Genomic DNA, 15,305 nt, shown 5'->3' with positions numbered 1-15,305 from the left:
GATCCATAGTTGCATGTGGTGAACAAATCTGATAATCCACTGTTAATAATTGAAGAGGAGAAACTGAAAAATAAAAAAGCGAAGCCTCTTAGACATGAGATCTGACTTGGAAATGAGGACTTGAAGTCATCTTTGTAAAGCTAGCTGGTTGTTTTTGAGATGGTGAAGGAACACTGTCGCTCCTGGAACAGGGCAGTGTTCTTGTAGGGGTCAGGCAAAGCTCTTCCTCCCTCAGGAGCTGGCTATCATACCCTTTTCATCAGTAAAGTTGCATACTGTTCTAAGTATTCCTATATGTTTCAGAAGAATTTAATTTAAGAAATATTAAATGAAGGATAATACATTTTCTTGGGCAATTCAGTTAGTGTCTAGAAAGAAGAAAAGCTAACCCAAAACCTCAGAAAGAAACAATAACAAAGGCATTATTGAAGCCCACTCTTACTAGTTGGCTCCATTTCCCATTGTCATGGATGTGTTTGTGCTAAAACAGTACAAGTTTGTCACTAGGCTGTTAGTATCTTCTCATATTTCATCCCATGTGTGAGGCCAGCTGCTTCTGTCTACTTTCACTGTTGAGGATCTTTTGATAATACATTCCTGCATACTACAAGACAGAGAGTGTGCATTTCCTACTCATACCACACGTTTCATTATTGTGAAGCAAAGAGAAACCAGCCAGTTACACAGCTTCCTGTAATTATTCTAGTGATGTGTTTGTGAAAAGCAAGCCAAAATCAAGCCCTCTAAAACCATCCTAATACATATCCAGAACACTGCTAAAGGAGTATACGCTTATTAATACTCTGAGAGAATGTAAAAATGAGCAATTTGCATTTTCTATAAGTATATGTACTATATTTCCTGCAGTCTATGAACACAATTAAAAAATAAAGTAATATCTCTACTGAACTGGGGACTTGGTCCACTCTTAATAAGTCTGGGAGCTTTCCCATTCTCCTAAATTGTCAGAGCTCTCTGCAGAATTGGTGCATACATGCCAGGAGGCTGGAACAGTGCATCACAACAGCTCTTGAAGGAACAACAAACAAGGACTGCAAAGTGCACGGTCTCTGCAGAGAGAGGGCAAGAATCCGAACTGCTCTGGCATTCTGAATGCTCTGTTTCAGCAAAGTACTGAAACTAATACATGACTTCAATTGTGTGAATGCTTTGCCAAAATCAGCAAGATCATGAATGTGCCAGAAATTGAGGGCATACTTAAGTGCTTCAGCAGACTGGTGTTTTGTTGAGATAGGCTATTCTGGTGGAGATGCTGAACGTGTAACTTGACAGTTCTCCCACTTCCAGCATCTTAAGCTTTTTACCATGAACTCTGAGGTTTAGATGATGAAAATCATCTAAATATCGGAACCATCTAAGTGTCATATCTGTGAACAAAAATTTTATCTCATAAACCTTTATCTAAGAACTAAGACAAATGGGTGACTACTTTCATGGTAGTAAATGCTTTATTTAACACAGGCTTCAGATGCATGTTGGATTTTGACAGCATTTGTAAAGAGCAGGCCCTTTTATTTTGTATTTGTAACAATGTTTTTCACACTTGACTTCTCACACTGAAGTCTGAAAAAAATGGGTAGTTGAAAAAATCCCTATAATCTTGAATGGTTATCTGATTAGCTGATGGAAATTCATCAACATTTAATAATTTAATATCATTCTGTTCTTCCAGGATGAACAGTTCTATAGTAAAGAGCACCTTTACTAGGGTTTAAATGCACCAATTCGGTACAACCTTCTTTTGGAGTGAATAGATATTATAGGCAATGTGCTTATAAGTAAGTTTGTATGCTCTCCAGTTTGCTGTGCTGATCCTTCTCATATATTTTTTTCTTTCTTCATTTTTTATTTTATTTTATTTTGTATTCACCACATTTTACAGAATCCATTTTATAATGAGATCCTGCACATCACTTTGCACCGTAAAATCTGGCCTTGTTTTGAAGCATGCACTTTAAGCTTCTAACATGGGTATTTTTCGTCTCAAATTGCAAACAGATAAGTGATCTTTTCACTGTGTATTGATCACTTTTTCCTTCATCACTTCTTTTCTTTTTATCAAGTCTAAATGAGAAAAAAGAAGAGGCTCACACGTCATCTTCCATCTCTCTAACCTCTGGATTCATCAGCTAAAATGTGAGGAAGACCTGGGCAAAGCATGAAGTATTTATTCAGTTAATTACTGATTCATTTTCTGTAATTAATACAGATAATTACTTAAACAACTTTGAGAAAAGGAAGTGAGGACAACTTCTTGGCCATAAATATCAGAGCTCTGCCAATTTGTTTAAGGAGGTCAAATGACCTGACAACTTGCCTGCACTCTCATCTGGTAAAATAATGAGGCTTAAGAATTCCCGTATAGCCTTCCAATTTAACCATGCTAAGGGATTTCTTAAAAAGAAATGTGGTATGGGGGGAAACAAAGTACAAACCTAAAAAGACAACAATGAATTTTTTTTTTTTGTCTCTTCTAAAAGAACAGCTGTAATATATTACTGCATATTGTCCTCAACTCTACTTCTTCTTGGCATAGATAAGTTTCCACCCAGCTAATTAGAAAGATTTTCTGTCTTTAGCTTTTCCTTGATACAGTTTTTATATGATCATGTCGTTTAGTCAGCTTCTTACAGATGTGGGAATGCTGGAAAGCAATGCTTTATTATATAAGTAATTGTGTTGTTGTTTCGGTTGTTTTTTTTTGTTTGTTTGTTTGTTTAAAAAAAAATAAGCTTCCCATTTAGTTTTGAAAATACCTCACATGAATATCTTGGTAGCATTTTGCAAAACTTCACAATCAATTACAGTCAGTGCAAGTCTTTCCACTGACATCAATGGGTAGTGGATCAGGGCTCATTTATGTACTAGTTCAAGTTGTGTTTTCCTGTTGAGATTTAGTAAAGTTGACAGAGATAGCTCTTGCATTTTTATAATTCTACACAGGTGGTAACCTTTGTGTTCACAAGGTATCTTCAGGTCCAGCAAGTTTTACCAGCTGTTTTCAGGCCCAGTACAAGGATGTGTATTTATACTGTGAGGACATGGAGTGGGCAACTGTGCTGGTGCGATTTTGGGCAAGGACCACCAAAGCTCAGAGACTTCTGATGTAAAAGCTACCACGCAACTTCTGTGTGCTGCTCTGAGTCTTTACACATTTCCCACCTCACTTCCATAGAGTTAACAGTAACACTCATAGGCATTGTTTGATCTGATCATTTTTTAATATTTTTTTTTCCCCCAATTGGTCCCCTGTAACAGAAGGAGTGAAAAAGTGGTTTTTTTTGTTATAAATTTTTAGTTCATTAGATCTTCTAATATTTCATGGTAAATGGGTGTTCTGCCCTTTGTAAAGCCTGCAGCTTGCCAAAGCTACTCATCCTAACTGTCTGTTCTGGAGTAATTGTGGATTTAATAAGGAAAAGCCGAATGGCTGACAACAGCTTGAACAGAAGAACAATGGAGTTTCTCCCGTGGAGGCTGATTCATATGTAGAACTAGAAAAGGGATGGTAGGGAAAAGAAAGCAGCACGGGGAGCTACACAAAAGTACAGAACAGTCCTTTGTCTACAGTCACTGGACTGGCACTGGAGTGGGTTTGCCTGCTTACCTCTCTTCAACTTTAAAGCACTTCAGTAATTCAGTGATTAGAAGAAAAAAAAAGAGCATTAGGGATGTCAGAAGGAGGAGCTGGGCCAGCCTTGCTGCTTTTCTTTATTAGCAGTAGGGACAGGACAGCAGTGAGCAAAGATCAGTATGGGTCATTTGGTCTTCCTGTAAACAACAGCAACCTTTTTCACAGACAAACACTGCTGTACATCACATTTGGTTGTCTCTATATAAAGAACAAAATACCACTTTCATCAGTTCCCCATCAGAGTACAGTAATGAAATGCCCAGCTGCAGATATAGCAAAATCCATTCCAGTTCTGCTAAGTTATTGTCTGTCTCATCTTTAGCAGATGGCTGGACGATGATGTCTGTAGTAATAAAAATATTAAAAACAAAAACTGCCAGCTGAATTGGAAAACTGAGTAATTTCTATTTTTATATTGTGGTACCAAAGCCATTATTTCTGAAGCCAGTAATGGCCATACTCAGTAACAGCCATGTGAGAATATTTAGCAGTAAGAAGCTCTACTGCAGTGCTCCATTCCCAGTCTTCTGCAAAAAGAGGGGACTCACAGCATAAGCAGAGTGGGCAGGAAAAATCTGGCCAAAGCCTGTACTGCCTTCATATGTCACTTGGAAGAGCAATGATAGCTGTAATGCTCTGGTAGCAGCAAGAGGCATTCTTCCTCACTGAGGTAGGATATCTAAGGCTTGATGCAGTGCTGTTTGCACAAGGCAAGCACATTTTATAGCCAAGCACTGCCTGGCAACACCATGTTTACAGCCAGTGAGATGGCTCTGGGGGCAATTCCTACCACGGCCATGCCTTTGGAGCATTCAGCCGCACTCAGGGTTTTCCCCTGACTCCCCAATATATGCTGTTTTTCTCACCATGGTACATGGAGACATAATGTCAAAAATAAGCATGGTTGTTTTACAGTTAAATTGTTAAGTAAAATTGCTCATATATCTTCTATAGGTCCTATGTTCTGGATTTGTATAATAAAAGTTGACTAAGTATGATTGAAAGTTTTGAACAGATGATGCTGTATGAGTGCCCATTGGACAATTATCTTAATATTCTTTACCCTGGATAGATTTTTAAATGTCAGAAGATCCTTTGGAACTAATTCATTCACTCACGTGAGTGATACTGGGGAGCAAATCATTCCCTCCTGGAAAGTGACATTATGTCACTTTGTTGTTGAGATGCATTGTTTGGATCATATTGGCAACTTCTGTGAAATTTTAAACTATTCAAAACACAGATTAAGACTTTTGAAAATGACAGGTAATTTTCATAGCTGTGGGCTAATAATCCATTTTTTTAAATTCCTGATTTTCAGGAAATACTGAGCCCTTCTCAAACTTAGACTCTGCCAGAAGTTTCTGGGTCAGTTTGGCCCAGTTCCGTGGCTAATGTGGTGGGGGGACACATGGACCTAAAAACAAAACAGTAGCATAAACTAAGGGAGAGAAACTAATTTACTAAATATGATATCAGAATGCAAGATAACACAATATAACACAACATAATTGGAATTGAAGCTAATAAATCAAATAAAATGAGAGAGAGAGCATCCAAAACAGAAGGCCTTACTCTAATGATGCAGGGAAGATGCAGTGATGAGCAGTAAAAGAAGGGGCAGTCTCGTGACTTGCAGTGAAAGTCTTTTGGATTATGTGGTTTTTCTCTTCTGAGAACCAGGTCCCTGGAAAAATTGACAATCCACAGAACTGGAGCATTAACTCTTTAAGCACTCTACATGATGTTATTATAAGGAATACCAATAACAAAAATCATAAAACCATGGCAGACTCCATGAAGGCATCTTGGCTGTCCCATGCAATCCCATTGTCAATACAGTGACCTTTAGAGCATACAAACAGCTTATCAGCTCTTTTACGCGTATTCCAGTCATAATGTTAAAATTAAATGTGCCAAAGATTATCCTGAGATTTGGATATTTGCTTTTCTTTTAGAAAGGAGTTTGTTTTGTTATGAAATGGTATCAGTTCTGTTGTCCAGGGAAGGGAAATGAAGCTGGTGGAGGGCCTGGAGCATAAGTCTTGTGAGGAGTGCCTGATGGAACTGGAATTGTTCAATTCTGGGGAGAGGAGGCTCGGGGGGGACCTTCTAGCTCTACAGTGACTTGAAAGGAGGTTGTGGCAAGGTGGAGGTCAACCTCTTCTCCACGCTAAATAGCAGTAAGATGAGAGGGAACAGCCTCAAGCTGCACCAGGAGACATTCAGATTGGGTATTAGCAGAAATTTGTCCCCTGAAAGAGAGGTCGGGCACTGCAACATGCCCAGGGAGGTTGTAGAGTCACCAGCCCTGGAGGTGCTCAAGAAACGTATTGATGTAGTACACAGGGACATGGTTTAATGCGAAATATTGGTGGTAGGTGGATGGTTGGGCTAGATGATCTTACAAGTCTTTTCTGTTAAAACAACAGTTCTGCTTGCTCCATGGAACATTTGCATAGTATCTCAAATGTTAAGTTTAGTCTTAATTATCATTCCCTACTGTTATCAAAGAGAACAACCTCTGGTCTTGTCCCATCTTTTTATTCCAAGTTCCATTCAGCAAGGGGACAGGAATAAATGCAATATATCATCCTGTGGTAGTGTGTTAAGCTCTTAAAATTTGTCATGCATTAATTAATGCTAGTTTATTCCAGCCTGCAAATTAATTAGTGTATTTATTTTTTGAAAGAAGGAAAATGCAAAGCAATTTATCTGTAATCTCTTATACTTGATTTGAAAAAGGTATGCTTTTCTGGGAGGTTGGGAGAAAATCTGTTTGTTATCCATATTATCCATATTTGTTCTGATTCATGTACTGAGTAACCTTGTCCCCTTGCCATTTGTTACACAAATACGAAATTCTATTTGCCCACTTTATAAAGTGTTTTAGAACTGCCAAAGAAAAGCTTGATGGAAGTGAAAGTACTTGCTTTACCATTATCTCCAAGATAAAATAAAAATTATCTGTGTGGTTTTGTTTATTATGCATTATTTTTAAATTTGAAATTGCTTTAGATATTTCACAAGTGCCTGGGCCTTTGTTTTATTTACAAAATAATTAACTCTTGAAAGGAAATACTCTCTCTGACTCCAGCAGCTTATCAAAAAAGGAATTCCTGAGCTATCTGTGGTATCTACACATTTAATAACAATCTATTCCACTACATTCTCCATTTTCCTCTCCATCTCAGTGAAGTTTCAAATACTATGCATGCAGACTCACAGCTGGTAGACTAGTATGATGCTGTTTGCTTTCGACCAGCCACCCACTAGGTTCATTCGTGGTCTGCAGCTCTTATATTTGAAGAGATGATGAATAGACCCACATTTTATTATTCACTATTCAGTAAAGCTCTGTCATATTTCACTTCAGCTGGGTCCTTTCCACACAGGAGAGCTCTAGCTTTTGTAACTCATCTGCTCCATTATATGTGCTAGCATTACTATTGCCCTGCTCTGTACCTCTCCCATCTCCACTGTACCTTTTCTTAAGACTGAGGACTCAATTCCCCATAGGATTCAGGATGCAGCATGTATTTACACTGTGGAAAATTCTGTGCATTGTTTAATCTGTATTTCCTACCTAATCATTCCTAGAATTGTATTTGCTTCTGCAACTAGTACTGAGTAGTTAGTTATTCTATCTTCCAGACTTTTCTGGACCATCTCAGAGACTCTGTATTTTCCCTTTTCATGTGTGAATAACCACATACTCTTACCTAATTTGACTCTGACTATTTTCTATTTCTGACTATTTCTATTTATTTGCTATTTTCTTCTGGTATCTTCCATTTTTTGCATTGGTGAAATCTGCAGAAAGAGTAGTAGACATCAAAAAATACATTCCATTCATTCTTTTTTTTTTTTAATATTCACTTTCTTCAGAAGAAGTAATTTTTAGAAATCTTTCTAGTAGATTTTTGATGAGTCATTTTTAGGAACATTTTAATGCATCTTATAAAAGTGGCATGAAGCAATATTGGAAGCAAGTCATCTCCATGCTCCTTAGTAGAATCCCTCAGACAGCTATAGGATAGAGCACATGCTGATGTATTAAATTAACAGCTCTAAGGCAAGAAGATTTGTTTGTAAGCTTTATAGAGTTAAAAGGGACACCACTGAGAGAGAATCTACCTGAACATGGCTGGGCCTGCCACAGAACCACTCCACATTGGTAGGACACGTTGGTTAAAATTTCTAGCTTGCAAGTAATTGACTTTTATTAGAAATGTCTCATTCATTATTTTGCCTTATTTCTAGTTTTTCTGAAGTAGAAACATTAGAGTGCAGTCAGGTAATCTCCTCTCCATGCTATGCAAACTCAAAGCAGGTTATATTTTGTAAAATGAAGCCTAATCCTTGGTACCAATTTTTCACTTCTAAATTCCTACATATTTTCCCATGATTAATTACAACAGATCATTAGCTACAGTCATTTCCCATAAAGGGAAAGGACTAAACTGACAATCTCTTGCAACACTGTAGTTTTCATTTTCAACAGTCAGACACAGTGCACAGTCTCTTTCCTCCTGACACCTTGTAGGAAGGAGATATCTTGGGCTGGTGCATACTTGCTATTCCACCTCTGAGGGGAGCCATTATCCAACAGTTCTGATTAATGCCATGGAAACCATATCTTTCTACTCTTTGAATCATTGCATGAGCATCATTCTACTTTTTCTTGTGTGACATGAGTCAGAAGTATGTCTACAGAAGACCACAGACCATTTTGATAGAACTACAAAGATGAGTGTCTTTGTAGTACTTCTGTAGTTTTCAGTTCGGCACAAGGAAGAAAAATAGTGAAATGAATTTGCACATGAGAAATAACATATAATTATTTTTTACTTTAAATATCTGTTTGTCTGTAATTTGGTTCATTCCAGAGACAAGATATTCTCAACTATGCCAAAGGTTGATAATATATAATGGAATAAATATAGATTATTAATGTGATTTCAACATCTGCTTTATTGGTACATTATCTACTCATCTGAAATTAAGAACATGTTCTGAAATTTGAAATTTCATTTTCAGCTGAAATTCTAAGTGATAAGCATCATTTCTAAGACCACAGTTGCACTTGGAAAAGTGGAGCAGAGACTAGAGGAGGAGATGGAGGAAGAGAGATCAAACAACTCAGTGAACAGATGGAGAAATGGAATAGAATCACTGCTGGTAAGTTGTGCCTGGGTTTGACAAAGAAGGCATACAATGACTTCATGTATTTTGCATTACTCTTTAGCCCTCCTAAATTTGGTTTACAACTGATCCTAAGTGCAGAATTGTCCTAGTATACTCTGAGGAATATAGTTTATTTTTTGATGAAGCCAGATGGAATAGAATCACAGAATTACAAAGGTTGGAAAAGACCTCTACGATCATCCAGTCCAACCATCAACCTACCACCAATATTTCCCCACTAAACCATGTCCATTAGCACAACATCTAAATGTTTCTTGAGCACCTTCAGGAATGGTGACTCAGCTACATCCTTGGGCAGATATAGGACTGAGAAAATGTTATTCTTAATTACATTATTCTAAGAAGCCCCTAAAAACCTCAACAAAGAGTGGCAAATTATGCAGCTCAAGGTTTTACACAAGTCCCAGGGTCAGAAATTAGTGAAAGCTTTTCCAGTACTTTGAAAATGTACTTATGGCATAGATATTTACTTAAAACACACACTAAATATGTTTCATTGCTTGTAGTAAAGTCTAGGTTCTAAAAAAAAAAAAAACAAAAAAAAAAACTTAAAACACTTTATATACTTGAAATACACTAGTTTTTTCTTGATGATTTCTACTTAATCCCTGTATTTGTTCGTATTTTTATTTTACAACTCCTAGAGGAAAACTGACTGTAAAATTAGCTTTCAACAAAATCTTCAAAGTCTCTAAGCAAAGTCTAAGCAGGCAGTCTCATCTTCTTTGGGTTTAGATGCAGACTGACCAGGTTAAATAAGTGTGACAATACCTAAAAGTGCTTGGAGAGAACCCACTGTCAACTTTAAATAAAATTAAGAAAAAATTCAGGGCAAGGACAAAACCATGAATGAAGTAGTTGCTGTAGTTGGTACTTCTTTTTTTTTTTTTTTTTTTCCTCAGCAGTGTTTTCAGAGCAAACCACAGGTTTCAAGCTCTTGTCTTCTATTCTGAGACTTAACAGTGGTACAAACTGTAGGGTTTTGCAAGGAACAGAGGTACATGTAGATTGCAATTTGGACTGAGGCCACTACTAGATCATTTCATGCAGACTTCAGAGATTCAGATTTCATGAAAAAGGGAAAGGGAAGGGGAAGGGGAAGGGGAAGGGGAAGGGGAAGGGGAAGGGGAAGGGGAAGGGGAAGGGGAAGGGGAAGGGGAGGGGAAGGGAAGGGAAGGGAAGGGAAGGGAAGGGAAGGGAAGGGAAGGGAAGGGAAGGGAAGGGAAGGGAAGGGAAGGGAAGGGAAGGGAAGGGAAGGGAAGGGAAGGGAAGGGAAGGGAAGGGAAGGGAAGGGAAGGGAAGGGAAGGGAAGGGAAGGGAAGGGAAGGGAAGGGAAGGGAAGGGAAGGGAAGGGAAGGGAAAAGGGAAAAGGGAAAAGGGAAAAGGGAAAAGGGAAAAGGGAAAAGGGAAAAGGGAAGGGAAAAGAAGAAAGAAAGAAAAAAAAGAAATAGAATCCCCAAAACCCAATCATATGATAACTTCTGGCTGAACTCCTGCACAATTTGAAGTGGAGTCAAAACTTACTTTAGTTAAGCTAAATCTCCCTCAGCCCCAGCTTTCAAATAAAACAGTTGTTATTTTTGTTTTGTTTTTTTCCAATTAAATGAACAAAGCTCCTTGGGATGTCTTTAAACATCATTCTACTGATTCACTCCAAAATAACAGTAGGTGACTTAGACAAATGATCTGAGCAACTGATTCCATGGATGGAGAGAGTGAGTAAGAAGTATACTCTGTCCCTTGGCTGTCGTTCACTGCTTTATCATTTCTTCACTCACATCCCACCAAATGTGTTGATTATTGCTTTGGACTTTCTATTTAATAAACTGCATGAAACTTGCCCTGGAAAACAAATGAGCAGTCTGGCTTATCTCTTTTATCTTGGCATAACAAGACATTTTTTCTAATCAGCTGATTTGGAGAGAAGTTTGCCATGTTGAAAGTGGGGAGAAGTTTCATTCAAATTGAGTTGAACTGCCTGCTGCTTACAGCTATACAGCTCTTTGCTGACAGCTCATGCACTTAGAATTTGGGCAAGATTTGCACAGCCCTGAACGAAAATAACATATTACAGTAGTTTTTTGAGTTCTTGAAAGGCATGACAATGACCTAAGATGAGAGTTTAGTCCAAACCTAAAGATCTGTTCCAATATATTCCAGTCAATCCTTACCTTGGGATTTCAGATTAAAGGCATGAGTTCAAAATGTGCTTTTATTTATGAACACTGGGTGGGAGATACGAAGAGAGCAGAATAACCTTCTAGTCTATAGGGATAAATATGCTTTGAGGTTCTGGGAGAACCCTGACGGCTTCCTCAAATAACTGTTTCTGTGCCCACAAGTCTATATTTTTCCTCACAGGTGCCATGCCATGACACGTTGAAGGGATATGCTAACTATCAAGAGATCCTGAAATTTGACTTGTAATAAACTAAATACATGACAGCTTCAAATTCCAGCCAAAACATGCTGGCATTTACCAAATTTGAAGATGAAGACAGTGCACTTCAGACTGTAAGTTAATTTTTTGTTTTGGAATGATGAAGATTTTACTGTAATTGCCAGTCACATGCTTGCAAATTGCATAACAAAGCTTTTATTATTCCCACTGTTTTGTTTTGTTTTGTTTTTTTGAAGCATGGAAATTGAAGCTGAGATGCTCTTTCAATTCTTAAATGTTGAGATAGTTAATGGTTTGGACCATTTCAGAGAGGAACAGATGGTATGGATTTATTTGGTTCCTACTGAAGGGTGCCCCTGGCAGCTGCTGAGGTGGAAAGCAAACAAATGAAGCTTGAAATGGAGGAATAGCTTAAGCCTAAATTTGTAACTATTACCTTTTTGTTTCTTCTCCTGGCTAACTAAAAGACTTACAAAAGTTGTACATACGCATGAAGCATATATTTATACCAGTTTAGGTTATAAATTAGGTTATAAATTGCTACCATCCCAATCCATGAACCAGAAAGACAGAAACATTTAAAAATGTCACTTAACAAAGCATTATTCCATTTTTAAGAGTGCAAAAGGATGGGAGCAAAATCTACAACTACCTGCAGGGACATTTCTTGAGCAAGCCAAACAGTTTTCTATCAAATTGGAAATATGTAATCTATCTTGTGTATCATTGTGCTCAACCTACTGGCACACTATTTATTACTTTAGTACAGGTATACAAAAGCCTCTACAGTAAATAACCCAGTTATTGTTTCCTCCACCCTCTTTCTCTTTTTGTTACTTTTCCTTCATTCTCTTCTACTTGATCATTAAAAGCAAAAGAGAAGAAATAAAAATACAAAACAAAATGGAAGCAGGAAGGTGAGAAAGGGAAAACACAAAAATTACTAACCTAAAACATGAAAAATACGTGGTTTCAGTACCTTCAAGATTTTTTCAGTTTCTCATTGAGATGTCAAAAAAAAAAAATGCAGAGTAAACATGAAGTTTTTTGAATTTTTCTTGAAACATACTTGCCATTTTTCACCCAGCACTGCTGCCAACTTTCTGACTGTGCAGTACAAATAGCTTTTCAGCTACTCCTACAATGGTGCATTCAGAAAAAGATGCATGTGCTAATGGCACCTGCACAGCCACTCATTTATGGCAGTAAAGGAGCAAGTGGACATGCCAATCAGATAATATATGCAGTCTGGATAGCTATACACCTAACTCCCTGCCTGTGTGTGGTACTGTAGCTAACTGAAGGTCTTGGGGTGATATGGAGGCAGATATATTCTCTGAGGCGCATCCATTTCATACGTAGCAGGAAAATACTTTTGCAATAGCAATATTCAATTTACATTATCAGTATAGTATAAAAGAAGCTGTTACCTTTCTGAAGTGCAGCTTTAAAAAATAAAAAACATTTAGGACCAGTATGTTTCTTAGCATCAAGTGCAGCTCTTTTTTTTTTTTAAACAAATTTCTGAAAATCTCTTTATATACACGGATATACATCATCTACTTCCATTAAAAAATATTGTGTGCATGTATGCATACATAAATATGGTTTGTCCATATGTGTGTAAATATGCACGTGTGAATGTATGATACTTCCTTAATGCAAGCAGATGACTACAAAGAAAGCGTTCATCTCCGATACTGAAAAGGCATAGGGGATATTGGCTAGACACATTTAGAGATATGAAATAATTCTTGCCACCAGTTTTTCTAATGAAGTCCATCTGCAAATAACTTTATTTTAGTTCCAGAAAAGATTGCAAATTGCTTTTAATCCAGCTGAACTTTTGAGGGATTGGCTATTATGTTCTCATTACTCCTCTCACTGACAAATAATTTTCAGGAGCAATTGAGTAAGTTCACCAAACAGAATAGAATATTTCATTTCTGAAATGAAAATTTAAAAAAAAAAAAAAAAAAAAAAAAGCAAAATCCACTAATACCACACACACACATACACATACAAAAAAAAAAAAAAAAAAAAAAAAGCAGAATAAAACAACCCAACTAGTCTTCTACTTCACTATAAATTCAGTTTTAAATAATCTTATTGATTGTAAAATTTTTACCTAGTATTAATCATTTAACAATGTGTAGGGTTTTCAGCTATTCGAGTTTGCCACTTTTTTTTCCACTCGTCTGAAAAAATATCTGGAGGAACCCAAAATATATTTGAGGTGTTTCTGATTGATTCGGTATTATCCTTAAGGAATTTACTTCATTATTTTTGTTTTGTGGGGAAAAAAATGTGCGTGCACTGTCATTCAGACTTTAGAGAAATCTAACTTTTCAAATTGAAAGTAAGTTTCTAAATTCTCTAGAATTGTGTTGATAAAAGGTTATATCCTTGTATTGATTCACTGTACACAAAGTGTCATTGCAGTTCATTGTGTAGGAATGCAAGAGAACCAACTGACAGTGCATGTGGCTTTTGCTGGGTGATAAAACTGCTGTATTCTCAATTTTGTGTAATTGAAAGAGGTAATACGGGAATATCTAGCCAGAGGTACAGTGCCCCTTCATTCAGTTTGTGCTCATTTTCAGGCAGGTGGTCTAGGTAAATGTTTATTATAATCCCTTTTGGATTAACATCCAGGAATTTTAGCTACCAGCACTAAAATATTAGTTATAGTCTTACATTGCATTTCTAACTCATTCGGTATTAAAGAAAATAAAACAGCCTTGATTTTTTTGTATGTAGGGCAATTTTGTCATCTAATGGAAAATGGAACATCCATCTGAAGTTAAAATGAAGATACTCGAGGATTCTTCTACAAGACTGAACACTCAAAAATCGGTATGTTGATTTTGTCATTACTGCAATCCCCTGGTAGGTTGTTCCCCATAATGCTTCTGGAATGAGCAAGAGGGAACAGAGGAGCACCTGGTTTGATCCACTCTGCAGACCCAAAAATAATCTCTGCAGTTTTCTGAGGGTTGTCTGTGCTGCGTTCTGCCCAGTGTGCCTTTGAACAGTGTCTAATCCACAGTGCTCTGTGGTCTGTCTTCTCTCCTTCTGCTCTTATTCGCTCACAAAGAGATTTCTAATAACAAATCAAGAACAGACGCACATTTCTTGTAGGAATCACAAAAATAAAAGAGGATGTGACAGATGAGGCAAATAAGTACTGCCACAGCCCAGACCAACATCCGTATTTCTGTGGGCTGTGTAGTGGCTGGGGGTGGCTGTGTGGGACAACTGCTGACAAAAGAGCACTGGGTGCACGTTCATACTAGATGCGGCCAGCAAGGCATCAGGTGGTAGGTCCTGCTGTACTAGGTTTCATATATGTGACTGTTTGCTTGGCAGATGTAGCTTATCTGGAAGCCTTGGATTTGGTATTTTGGTGGCAGTGGAGGAGCAGAGTCCTGAAATAAGAGTGAGAATTCAGACATTAGAGGGAAGCAAAGAGGGATCATACTGTGTTTCTACCATCAAGGAACAGCAACTCTGGTACTTTGCACTCTCACTCTGGGTTAAAGGAGGCTCTGTTTCCTTCAGAGCTCTCCCCAGGCACAGGACTGTGTGGGAGCTCATGTCCTGGCAGGAGGGACATGTGCTTTGCTCGCCGAGGTTGGCATGTGCTTTATGGCATTTTTGAACAGTATGTGAAAATATGGAAACTGTTGGGCACAGCGGTGCAAGGCCTGTCTCTTGTCTTATGGGATATACACTGGCAGACCCGGGAAATTCCTGGGGATCATCCACACTGGTGAGCATACAGAAAAAGAGGTTTCCTGCCTGGGATTTCAGCTAGGGCATGGTGCTGTGTGCAGAAAGAACCGGACACTGTGTGCATTGTCAGAGAATTTGGCCTCGGGGGAGCTAACAGGGATGCTGTGACAGGATACTGTGCACACAATGACTTATATTTCCAATCAAGATTAATAATTGTTCAGGCCATCAAACATAAATAGCTGGTGTTTAGACGAATGAATTTTATATCAAGCTTTCGGTCATAGGTATTCACGCACTGCCACA

Source organism: Tetrao urogallus (assembly GCF_951394365.1).
Source record: "Tetrao urogallus genome assembly, chromosome: 6".
In the NCBI taxonomy this organism is placed as follows: domain Eukaryota; kingdom Metazoa; phylum Chordata; class Aves; order Galliformes; family Phasianidae; genus Tetrao; species Tetrao urogallus.
The sequence above is the reverse complement of the archived record's forward strand: the minus strand, read 5'-3'. Positions refer to the sequence as shown.